Source organism: Triturus cristatus, chromosome 4_1 (genome assembly GCF_964204655.1).
Source record: "Triturus cristatus chromosome 4_1, aTriCri1.1, whole genome shotgun sequence".
NCBI lineage: Eukaryota > Metazoa > Chordata > Amphibia > Caudata > Salamandridae > Triturus > Triturus cristatus.
In genome coordinates, this window is record NC_140585.1 from 436,903,436 (window position 1) to 436,916,088 (window position 12,653).

General features: G+C 42.4%; 1 pseudogene; it reads right to left on the bottom strand.

Moving 5' to 3' along the window:
* LOC146855086 (T-box transcription factor TBX3-like) overlaps nt 1–11,881 on the bottom strand; it is a 46,260-nt pseudogene extending 34,379 nt beyond the window's left edge.
* Nucleotides 11,882–12,653: the final 772 nt, after the last annotated feature.

Consider the following 12,653-nt stretch of genomic DNA (forward strand, 5'->3'; position numbering starts at 1 on the left):
ATTACGCCCTCTATTAGCTACGTATGCACCTCTTATCAGCTGTTACGCCTCTTACATCTGTTTCACTGTAATGTATTTTCTATAAAACTGCCTATCTGTCAATAATATATGTTCCTTCCTTCCTGAACTTTCGTGGTGATGGAATAGAAGGCCCATAATTCGAATTATGTTCCTTTGTATAGGAATAAAGCCTTTTTAAACCCTCTAATACCACGGATTCTGCCTCTCATTTTACTGAGTTATTCTCGATAGATTTTACCGCATAAAAAAATAGTACCGGTAACGAAATATTTACCACATAAATTGGCGCCCGAATAGGGACACTTTCTCATCTCACGCGCCGGCGGTGCGTTGCAGGCCCGGTCTCCTGCCACAGCTGAACGGACAACAAAAACGCGTATCTGCAGGATTTCCTGTGTCTCCTTCCGGCCAAGCGGGGACGACTGAGGCTGCGATCAACACCCAGACGAGGCGGTGAGAAGTGCGAAGTATCCCGACCAGAGCCTAGCTGAGAGAGCAAGATCCGAGGTATACAGAGACCCGCCAGGTTCCGAAGTTCCGAGTCCGGTCGAGTCGAGTCCAGTCCCATCCAGTTTCAAGTTCCGCTCCGAGGCCTTCCGTTCCGAGCTACCCGGTGAGTACCATTACCGGGGAGGCATTTTACGTGCACATAGTTTGTGCCGGTCAAGACGGGTTTGGGTACACAAATCCGGTCTGCACTGTTTTAGCAGTGTATCTGTACTGTTTAGCAGTATATATAGTATGTTTTGCATATAAATTAATATAAATAAGTGTTATCTAGTGTCAGTATTATGTCAGTAACTAGTTTTTTATTAGTTATTATTGTTCGTAAACCTGTTAAGCGTTAAATGTTTTAAATACGTTCTATATACTGTGGTGTGAATGACTGTTCATTATTGTGTTTTTTGTATAAAGTATGTTCTAGTAATAAGGTCTAAAAATGCCGCTCTTTTCGAAACTAAGACAGATCAAAACTAGAAAAGGGGTACTCGAAGAAGCCGTTCCCATCCCACCGAGGGACACTCCAGGGTACTTTATGTATCATAAGCATGGCCTAGATGCCGTATTATTTCTTGATTTATGGGTGGATTACACCAAAGAATTACCAGAGAGTCAGAGATGGCCCGCAGCGGGGACCTGGGATGCAGATTGCATCATGAGAGTAGAAGAAGAATTATGGAAAAAGAAAGCCAGACAGTCACAGAAAGATGCCATTGAATTATGGCGTAAAGAATCCTATAGACGTACAGAAAAAGCACTTAGACAGGAAGATAAGAGTAAGGAGAATTCAAATAAAGTCCGAGAAAATCTATTACTTGAGGAAGGTACCCGAGTAAAATCAGAACAAGTAGATAGACAAAGAAACGCTATTATGAATGGTATGTATCCACTTCTGGCCGAAGGGTTACCTAAGGCTACTCCGGAAATACCAAAAGACTTGCCACCTCCATTGTTTCCGATAAAAGCACATCCCAAGGGACATCCCAGAACCGCAGAAGATGTTTTCCTTTCCCGCTATTTAGATGACGCAGCTCCCGAGTATGCCAATACCGCACCACATAGACCGCTTGCCGATGATGCTCATCGCCAAGAACATTCGTCTGTACCTCCGCAACAACCCGCTTCGACACACATTCCAACAAACACATCTGTTTCTACAGCTTTTCCAGCAACGACGGTTGCTGTCTCACCCTCAACAAATCCTTTCACGTCCAGCACCCCAGATGGTGCTATAGGAGGTACGACAGACATTTTCTCTACGCCACCCAGAGGAGATACATTTTCCCTTAGAGAATTAGCACACCAACGTACGCCCAAACTAGCAACCCCCGATATGCTCAAGGAACTTCTAGTAGATTGTAGATATGATCCTGTACCCGGTAAACGGGACGAAATGCTGCTGTCGTCATTACGTATCAGACGAGCTGCAATATATTTAACAAAGCTACCAGGAATGGCTACACATTTAGAAAATATATATCACTTTGTCCAGTCAGGACGAGGTCCTGAAAGTATTAGCAGAGCCATGGAGTACCAGAAAGTGGAGGTACAGGGACAACTGTTACGTTTCCTCATAAACTGTGTAATCAGAAATCAAGACCGGCCTGGGGTAAATCCGGAAGAAATGCAAAATCTTGTCACTTGGGGTAAGAATATATCAGAAGGGAGACATGATAGACTGTTATGTATAGTAGCTATGTACCGAAAAATCCGCAAAGAAGTAGAACGAATACACGAAGAAAGATTAGAGGTAGACACCGCTGACCTAAACAGAGGGGAGGAGGAGCAAGAATCAGACCAAGTAGATACAATAGCTTATGTAGGTAGAGGAAGATCCCATAATAATACCAGAGGTTTTAACAACCCAATACGTCCAATACGTCCAGAATGTAATAGACATCTTCCAAACCCTATGCTAAATGCAAAATCCCCTGAACACCTATTCCAAGCCGCTGTTAAATTACTCCGAGATCGAAGGGGGTACCACGTGCTCGATTCCATGGACGAACAAGAATTAGCCAGATCAGCAGTACAATGGGCAGACAGTCCCGGCGAATACAATGACGATGTACTTGCACACACGTTTCTGAATCTAGACCCCTATGAACAACGTTTAGCTAGTATATACATGATTCAACACCTCCTTATATTATATAAAAGCCAACACTCCGATCCAGGACCCTTACCTGACATATTGACAGAACTGCTCACGAATATATGGAGAGGGTCAGGTACTGATTTGATTAAGGAAATTCTAGAATCTCGAAATCAATATTTAAATTTCGTATGCCCAGAACACGTTCCAGTTCCCATCATGGGGAGAAAAATGTATCACATAGATAGACAGAATCCGTTACGCGAAGTGCACCCAATTAGAGGTGCCGATGATAATTTTACACGCGTGTTTGTATACACGCCTATAACTAAACTGGAATTATTAGAAATGAAGAAAGTAGTACCCAGTCATGACAAAGATCCAGCAGGTTTCCACCGTGAGATAAAAGATATGTTACTCATGGGAGAGTATACCTACCCCGATATTATGAAAATATTAAAAGTCCTGTTACCAGCAGGTGTTTATGAAAAACTCAAAGAAAAAGAATGGGAGGTGGGAGACCAAAAGATAGATTGGACAGCATTAGAAAACGAAGAAAAGGCCCGAGCTGCAGGAGCAGGGCTTGGGGATAAGACTACAGCACTAGCAGGATTACTAATACAGGTACTGCCACGTTTATTAACTACGAAAAAGGAAGACTGGGGTGCAATTTCAGCATGTAAACAAAAACCAGATGAAGACACTAGTGATTTCTATTCCCGATTTGAAAAATGTTTTAGTATAAATAGTGGCATAAAAGCCAGTAGTGAGTCATATCCACATCTGTTTGTGACAAAATTAGTTGAAAATTCTCTGCTACAAGTCAAGAATAGAGTATTGAAATTCGAAAGTACCTGGCAAGGTAATACCCCATCACAGATGCTACAGATGTTACAATACCATCACAATAGAATTAGAGAAGAACAAGAACACGAACAACGACGTATGAAAGATACGAAAATGAAAATGCTTGTTGCACAGTCAGTTCCAGCTGATAGTCATCAAAAGGGTGATTCCACAGGTCCTGCAAAAGGGACATGCAACTATTGTAAACAACCAGGTCATTATATACACGATTGTCCAGTCCTGAAACATAATATTGCTACAGGTAGAACACATGAGAGACCACGTCCACCTAGACAGGATCAGAATCAACAACAAATGCCTCAGAATGCACAACCTAGGTTAGCTCCGCAACAATTAGCTCCGCAACAGGCAGCTCCACAACAGATCGTAGCACCACCACAAGCGCAGCCTGTCGCTGCAACTCAAGCAACAACACAACAAATGTATCAGTATGCAAACAGATTATCCCGATTATCAGCGATACTCATGAGATAGCCTAGAGAGGGAAGTTGGCTTACCCCTTATAGAGGTTCCTGTAGACCAAGAGGGACCTTATGTACATAGTGAACTATTAGGGGAAGACAGAAAGTTTTTACTTGATACAGGGGCAAGCAGAACAACTATAAGAAGTAGTGAAGTTCCAGGGGCACCCCTCTCAGGCTCACAAAATATTTCCCTTGGATTCTCAGGAAAACCTATAATAAATGACGTAACACAACCTCTTCCACTTACAGTAGGTCCATTAACACGTACAACAGATTTATTGCTTACTAAATCATGTCCAGAAAACTTGTTAGGTATAAAAACATTGAAAGCTCTAGGAGCCATAATATGTTGTTCTCCGGAAGGAGTACGACTATTTTTACGTGACTTTAAAGGTCACTACGTATCCAGAGACATGGATCACCGACTGCAGAATTTACCTACACATTTATGGGCACAAGGCCCCACTGATGTTGGTTGCATGAACATTACACCATATCGAGTTACACTGAAATCAGGAATAGTACTACCACGAATACGACAATACAAGTTACCACCAGATGCTGTAGTGGCTTTACTGCAAATCATTGACGAACTCATTACACAAGGAGTGGTTGTGGAAACTGACTCCAATGTATGTAATTCCCCGATAATTCCGATTCTTAAAAGAACGGATCCAAAAGCTCCACCAGTATATCGATTAGTTATTGATCTGCGCGAATTAAATAAATGCATTGTACCACAATACCCTGTGGTCCCAGATATCTCTTCATTACTCACAGCTATTGACTCAGAAGCAACGTTCTTCACTGTAATTGATCTCAAAAATGCTTTCTTTAGTGTCCCAATCGATCCGGAAAGTCAATATTTATTCGGTTTTAGTTTAAATGGACGAAGTTTTAAATTCACACGCGCACCTCAAGGATTTACAGAAAGCCCCAGCATCTATAGCCAAGCACTGAAACGAGAACTTGACAGTATCCACATGCCAGTTAACACTGCCTTGCTTCAATATGTCGATGATCTGCTGATCACCGCCCGAAGCGAACCTGAATGTGAAACAGCATCACTGACGGTTTTGAAATTTCTGGCTGACAAGGGGCACAAGGTGTCCCCTTCTAAGCTGCAATTCTGTGTCCAGCGAGTTGTTTACCTTGGGCACTCGCTGTCCAAGGAGGGAAGGCAGCTTACACCTGACTGCATACAGTTAATTGCTAACATGCCACCACCCAAGACACAAAAGGAGGTACGAGCTTTTATAGGCCTCACTTCATACTGTAGGCAGTGGATCCCTCAATATGCATTTCTAGCAAAACCACTCATCCAGTTGACAACACAGGAGGCAGCCACATCGACTGTCCTCCCTTGGACTCCAGAACATACACACGCCTTTGAAAGCTTAAAGAAAGCTTTATGCCAAGCACCTGTCCTAGCAACACCATGTTACAGTAAACAGTTTACACTCTTTGTTACAGAACGTGAAGGTACTGCTTTGTCAGTACTCACTCAGGAACAAGCAGGATCGCACAAACCATGTGCTTATTTCTCTAGTACATTAGATCCAGTAGCTCAGGCACTTCCAGCGTGCCTGAAATCAGTGGCAGCAACAGCTTTAGCAATCAGACAAAGCGATGCCATAGTGTTAGGACACCAACTGACAGTACAAGTACCACACGCAGTAGAGGTTCTCTTGAACCGCACACAAACACAACACTTGACTATAGCAAGACTCACTGGTTACGAATTAACACTGTTTCAGCCACATATAGAAATCAGACGTTGTAATACGTTAAATCCTGCCACACTGTTACCAGTGGGCGGAACAGATCCATTGGCACATGATTGTGTCGAAGTCATTACTATCACGACGAAACCCAGACAAGACTTGACAGATATCCCTTTGACAGATCCAGACTTGACATTGTATGTAGATGGGTCATGTATGAGAACAAGTACAGGAGAGTTAGTGGCCGCTTACGCAGTCACAACAGGCACTGAAGTCATTGAAACAAATTGTATCAACACTTTGTCAGCTCAAGCAGCAGAGCTCACCGCTCTGACACAAGCCTGTATTCAAGCCACAAATAAAAAAGTCAACATATACACAGATTCACGTTATGCATTCGGAGTCGTCCATGACTTCGGCGTGCTGTGGCGAGAGAGAGGTTATTTAACTTCTCACGGTGCCCACATCCAACACGGACTCCTCATTCAAGCCCTATTAGACGCGATTCATCTACCTACTGCAATATCGATTATGAAATGCAAAGCCCACACAAAAGTTATCGATATCATTTCTCAGGGTAATGACCTAGCTGACAGAACAGCTAAACAGACTGCTCAGAATCAGACTCACACAACTGACATGACAAAGACAATAGTTCCGACACCAACACATTGCATGACAGTTAAGGATCCCGCCCTTGATGTAATTGATATACAGACACACGCTACACCAGAAGAAATAAAGAAATGGACTGAATTAGGAGGGATCCAAACAGATCAAGGATGGATGACGAAGGAAAAATCTATATGGTTTCTTCCCGACTCAATGGTCCAAGTCATCATTAACATCATACATAGTCCAGCGCACCTAGGAGAAAAAGCTATGCTAGACAGCATTCAACACATTTGGTTCAACAAACATTTACGAGCCGCAGCTAAACAAAAAGTTCGTACCTGTATGATATGTTGTCAGTTTAATCCAGGTAAAAGCATCCCCGTAGAACAGGGTGGATTCCAAACTCCCGATCATGCTTTTGAAGTCCTCCAGATGGATTATATCCAGATGGAACGATGTCGAGGATTCAAATATGTTCTCGTAGTTGTCTGTGCTCTTTCCCGTTGGACAGAAGCATACCCGGTTTCAGATTACACTGCCCCGACTACTGCCAAACAGTTAGTTCGAGAATTCTTCCCACGGTACGGGTTACCACGTGTTGTCTACTCAGATAACGGCCAGCCGTTCTCATCCGAACTAATGAAACACGTTTCCCTTCTATTAGGATATCAATGGAAATTTCACTGTGTCCGACATCCCGAGGCAGCAGGTCTCGTAGAACGCCATAATCAAACTCTGAAAATTAGATTGTCCAAAATATGTAGAGAAAAAGGAGTCGATTGGATAGTAGCCTTACCAGTTGCGCTCTTTTACATGAGAATGGTAGCACATTCTCGAACAGGGCTATCCCCGTATGAGGTGATCTTCGGTAGACCACCAAATATGTGGGGGACGCCTATACCTCGTAAAATCACTGATGTTGACTGTAATATGCTGACAGATTACCTGGCTTCCTTGATGTCTGCACTACAATCTTGTCGTTCACAGGTATCCGCAGCTTTTCCCGACAATACTGAGGTGAAACCCCATGACGTGGTTCCTGGGGACTTGGTGTTGGTCAGGAATTTTGACCGGAAGACCCAACTGGATCCTAGGTGGAAGTCACCGAAGTTAGTTTTGCTCACAAGGACAGCCGTGAAAATCGAGGGAAGAAAAGGATGGTTGCACTCGAGTCATATCAAGAAATTTTATGGACTACCACCCAGTATAGAGACTCAACCCTGTAATCCTTCACAGACAGACTCAAAGCTCCCTTTGGTTGAGCAATCGAACTCAGAACTATATAAATTAAAATTGAGGTCCAGTAAGTCAGACGATTTGATTGTTTAAGTCCTCTCCAAGGTGAATCGGTCGAATTTGTCTCTGACATGTATCCTCTGGACCGGAATAGAGAAAGAAATAATCAAATGCTGCTCAAGAAGCAAGCGTATTGTAAATCATTTCGTAGTCATTGTACAGTAACATTATTAATTTTGTTTTTTCTAAGTCTTTTGATCATCATTGTCAGCATCCTATTGCACATGTATTACCCTATTCCTAAACATGCTTATAATATAACTGCAGAACATTCTTTTAGTGAATTACCTCCACATGAATTGTCTTATAGATTTGCGCTGCGCAATAACACTTTCATTAGTATGTTACATCATTCCCATCAAACCAGCAATGCCACAAATTGTTGGATATGTGGCCGACTCCCTCCCTATCAGAACTATAAGGGAGTTTTGCCCCTCTTTCCCTATCCGTTCACACACAATGGCTCCTGTGGAGCATGGTTTAGTTTGATTAATTCCCTAAATTCAAATTCCGCAGTTTATCAAGACAACTGGGTATGGGGAAACCTGAACTTAGTTTTGCTTAAAGTCTGCTACCCTAACAAGGAGGGACTTCCCAAAAGAACAGGAACTGATCTAGAAAATGAAGTATATGGATTAGGTAATTTTACACTTAACCTTATGATCTTGAACGTTGAATCTGAAGCTACACCAATCTTGCCCGCCATGTCAGTATTCCCAGTAAAGGGGGAATTATGTATAAGAAAGAATGGCTCCATACACATGGGCCATAGTAAATGCACCACTGTAATAAAATTCAGTGATCAAGGCAAGTCTACCTTTAGAGCTTCTCGTCATTCCTACTTTATATGTGGCCAGACCGCATATATACGCCTACCTTTAGATTGGGATGGTACCTGTTACATAGCATTCCTTCTACCACCTGTTTTCCTAGCCCCTCCTGATTATCATAGAAATACCCATTTAGTACACAATAGACAGCAGAGAGATCTCCCAATTGTCGATTACACTGAAACGGCATGGGAAAAATACACAGATTTCAACAAAGGTTTCTTTCCCTATATAGGTACAGTCACTAATAGTAAGCTGATACGTAGATTAACCAGAACCCTCGAAGCAGTAGTGAACGAAACTATTTCCGCCTTAGGCAATTTAACAGAAGAGCAGTCTGCTATGCGGATTGTTGTGCTTCAAAATCGTCTTGTCCTTGACGTCATCCTGGCCGATAGGGGCAGAGCTTGTAGGGTCATCGGATCAAGTTGTTGCATTTTCATCCCAGAAAATTCGCCATCAGTATATAAAGCCATAACTCGCCTTCATAAAATTGTAAGCCAGATACACCAGAGTCCAGGCACCTGGACTTGGTCCGGTTGGTTCTGGGGCGTGTTGTCAGCCTGGGGATGGAGAACACTATCCTTCCTAGGTATTGGCTTTCTCATACTATTCAGTTGCTGCTTATGTCTACAATGTGGGCCAGCGATTTGTGGTCTGTGTGCCACCTCGTGTATCCCACATCCAAGTTTTCGTTCGAGATCCCGGAAGAAGAAAGAAGAACAAATGATGCTATATGAACAGATCGATGGATTGATGAAGATTGATATCTCCTAAGGGTCCGAAGGGGACAAGGAGGGAATGAGGAAATATGAATTTTGTGATCAGTTATGTCCCCTATCGTAGACCCCAACGGCTCCATGTACATACTATAAGTACATGTATGTTCCCTCCTGCTCCAGTTCTGAAGACGCAAATATATGTGCGTCCACCGTCAACATGTCCTCTTTCAGATCCGCCATGAATGGGTCAGATATTCCTTTCCTAAGTATGAAAGGCCACCGACTTTATGTGGTTCACTTTCCACATTTCTACAGATTCAGGCGAGTAGGCCCGAATTCTGTCATCAAGCCTTTTCTGCCTTCTGCCTCTGAAAGCTCCAGCCTGAGCCCGCATCTGTGACCATGAACTTTGTCTTACTCCTTGCGCGGCTAACGGAGCCTGATCCAGCCTGTCGCCTGCCAAAAACTGTATTTCACCTTCGAGATTATCTCCTTCGTTCCTCATCCGATGCATTCCTGTCTAGCAGTTTAGGTAAACATTCCTCCAGCTACCGTGCAAAGGGCCAGGCCTTGCTGCCCTCATGCCAATAATTCATAGCCCCGTTACCATGGAATATTCCTACTCCCTCACATCTAGTGTAGACACTTAGACGCTTGTACACGCACTAACAGTCAGTATAGTCAGTATAGAATAAGATTCTATCCTAAGAGACCTCTCTTTTTGGATAACACAGTTCTTTAAACATAGGATATTAGATATGATTTGGGATTAGGTTGACATAACCCCAGACTTCTGTCTCCACATGTAGAGCTAAATGTCAAGTCCCCTTCACCCTCTAGTTGCACGTCAATCACACGTCATGCGGCTGCGCGCGCATCTCTGCCAACTATTTCTGCTGACATTGCAGGATTCTCTTATGGATCCACCCACATATTACATCATGTATGATGACGTTTATTAAATTACGCCCTCTATTAGCTACGTATGCACCTCTTATCAGCTGTTACGCCTCTTACATCTGTTTCACTGTAATGTATTTTCTATAAAACTGCCTATCTGTCAATAATATATGTTCCTTCCTTCCTGAACTTTCGTGGTGATGGAATAGAAGGCCCATAATTCGAATTATGTTCCTTTGTATAGGAATAAAGCCTTTTTAAACCCTCTAATACCACGGATTCTGCCTCTCATTTTACTGAGTTATTCTCGATAGATTTTACCGCATAAAAAAATAGTACCGGTAACGAAATATTTACCACAAAACGACGACAACTCTGGGATGGTCGCCAGATATCCTTGGAGGAGAACATTTGTCACAAATGAACATTTTTTGATAAACTTGCGGTGACTTCGTTGCAAGTGATATAATTTCGGAGAAGAGCATCCATGGATGTTGCATATTTAGTTTGACTTCCTTTTTCTGTGTTTTTATTTTTGAGATATCCGAGAGTGAAGATTTTTTCTCAATGTTGCGAGCCAACATCCTTTCCTGCTCGCTCTGCTCAACGGACGTTTAGAATTTGTTTGTAACTTTTAGTGTGTAAGTTTTGGTATAAATATTGTTAGACTAGAGAGGGTCTAAGGCCACTTCTTCCAGAACTTATGCTCAAGAGGATCGATGCTGACTGAGAGGACGGCGACTCGAGAGACTTTGATTCATTACAGAGAGACCTGTCCTGACCTAGAATACGACATTTAGCTAGAATAGGTAAATATGAGAATAATGATTTTGCAATTGAATGACTTTTCATTTGAACTAATTTAGATAAAATAATTTCTGTTTGAATTTCAGTGTCGGGTGGTTATTTCTTTGTCATTTTATTGAGATCTCAAATGTGTTTAAACTGTTTAAATCATGACTCTAGACAATTCTATTTGGTTGCATTGACCTCAAATTAGATGCAGATTGATCAAGGAGTTCTCTCATATATTCAGTGTGGATAAGGTACGGAAAAGGTACATGATGCAGAATTGAGAAGGTATGAATATGAGGATGAAGTCTTGGATGACATGATTTACAAGAGACCACCTCCATATAGACCAGAACCAGAAGTGAGAACACCAGTTGCTACACCAATAAGAGATACTTTGCAAATCATTAAAACAGAAGTTGTGACACCTGATTTGACAAGTGGTAGCTCTTTCGCGGAAAGGGAAAGAGAGCGAGAGAGAGAGAGTGCAATCGGGAATGAGAAAACAAGAGAGTTAGCAGAACAACAGCTGAGTTGACAGAGAAAATTAGAGAATTGAACAAGAATCTAGAAGCTGTTACAGTGCCTGTAACCATAGGTCCAGTTATGCCTATTTTTGATAAACAAAGAATGGGAGAAAATGGTTTGACAGTTCCATATGTAGGTAATGGACTAGTTAGTTCTCCAGGAGAGTCAGGAATGAGGACGGGAGAAAATCATTTGAGACAGTTGATACATTATTATTATTATTATTATTATTAATGAGTTTTATAACGCGCCTGGTTACCCTTGGGCATCCCCGCGCTCATCCAGAAAGAGACGTCATAACATGAGGCACTAGGAGTTAGGCAGGAAACAAGTAAGTTTTTAACAACTTGCGGAAACGCAGGAAACTTGATTCCAAGCGTAAATAAAGTGGAAGGGAGTTCCACAGAGTGGCCACATTGAAGGAGAATCTTCTGCCCCCAGATCTTGCCTTCCTTACTCTCGTGACCTGCAGCAGATGTTGATGGTCCGATCGAAGGGAACGAGAGGCTTTGTAGGGTTGCACCATATCCCGTAGGATGGGAGGGCCTTTCCCCTGCAAGATTTTATAGGCCATGCAGAGTGCCTTAAATTTCACCCTCTCCCTAACGGGAAGCCAGTGCAACGCCTTCAGCGTTGACACATGACACATGTAGTGGAGGGTCCAATGTACAGCCTAATTCAGGATTGAATGCTGGTTATGTAGAAAGAAATGTTATGATGGAAGGATCAATTTTGGAACCACAGAGGATGGCAGAACAAGTGAATACAGGGAAAAAGTCTACAGAAATAACGGCTGAGGATTTGAGTGATTGGTTGAAAGTTCTCCAAAAGAAGGAGAAAGATTCTCAGGCAATTGATGTAGCCAGGTTGCGCATAGAACTGGAGGAACTTATAGCGGGGACAATTCCTACAGAAATGTTGAAAAATCATCATGATGGAGAGTTGTTATTCATGTGCAAGAGTATCACATGGAGGGCTAAGAGTACACATGACAGGTTAAAAGGAATAGCGAGTGAAATGGGAGTTGACATGGACAAGGTGAAAGCTTTGCAGAAGCCTTACCGAGTGGATTTTTCTGACAAGGATATTGAAAATCTAAATGATGTTGGCAGAACAGGGCAGATTAAGGAAATGATTTCCTTATTGCGAAAATGGGGTGATGTGGAAAAATGGAAGGATAGGTAGTATAAGAAAAGAGAAGATTCAGTGGACAGGACTTACTCAGCATTTCCCATGAGAGAAAAGGAAAACACAGTGGAAGCTTATCCTATGAGAGAGATTCCTGGAGGAGGATATGT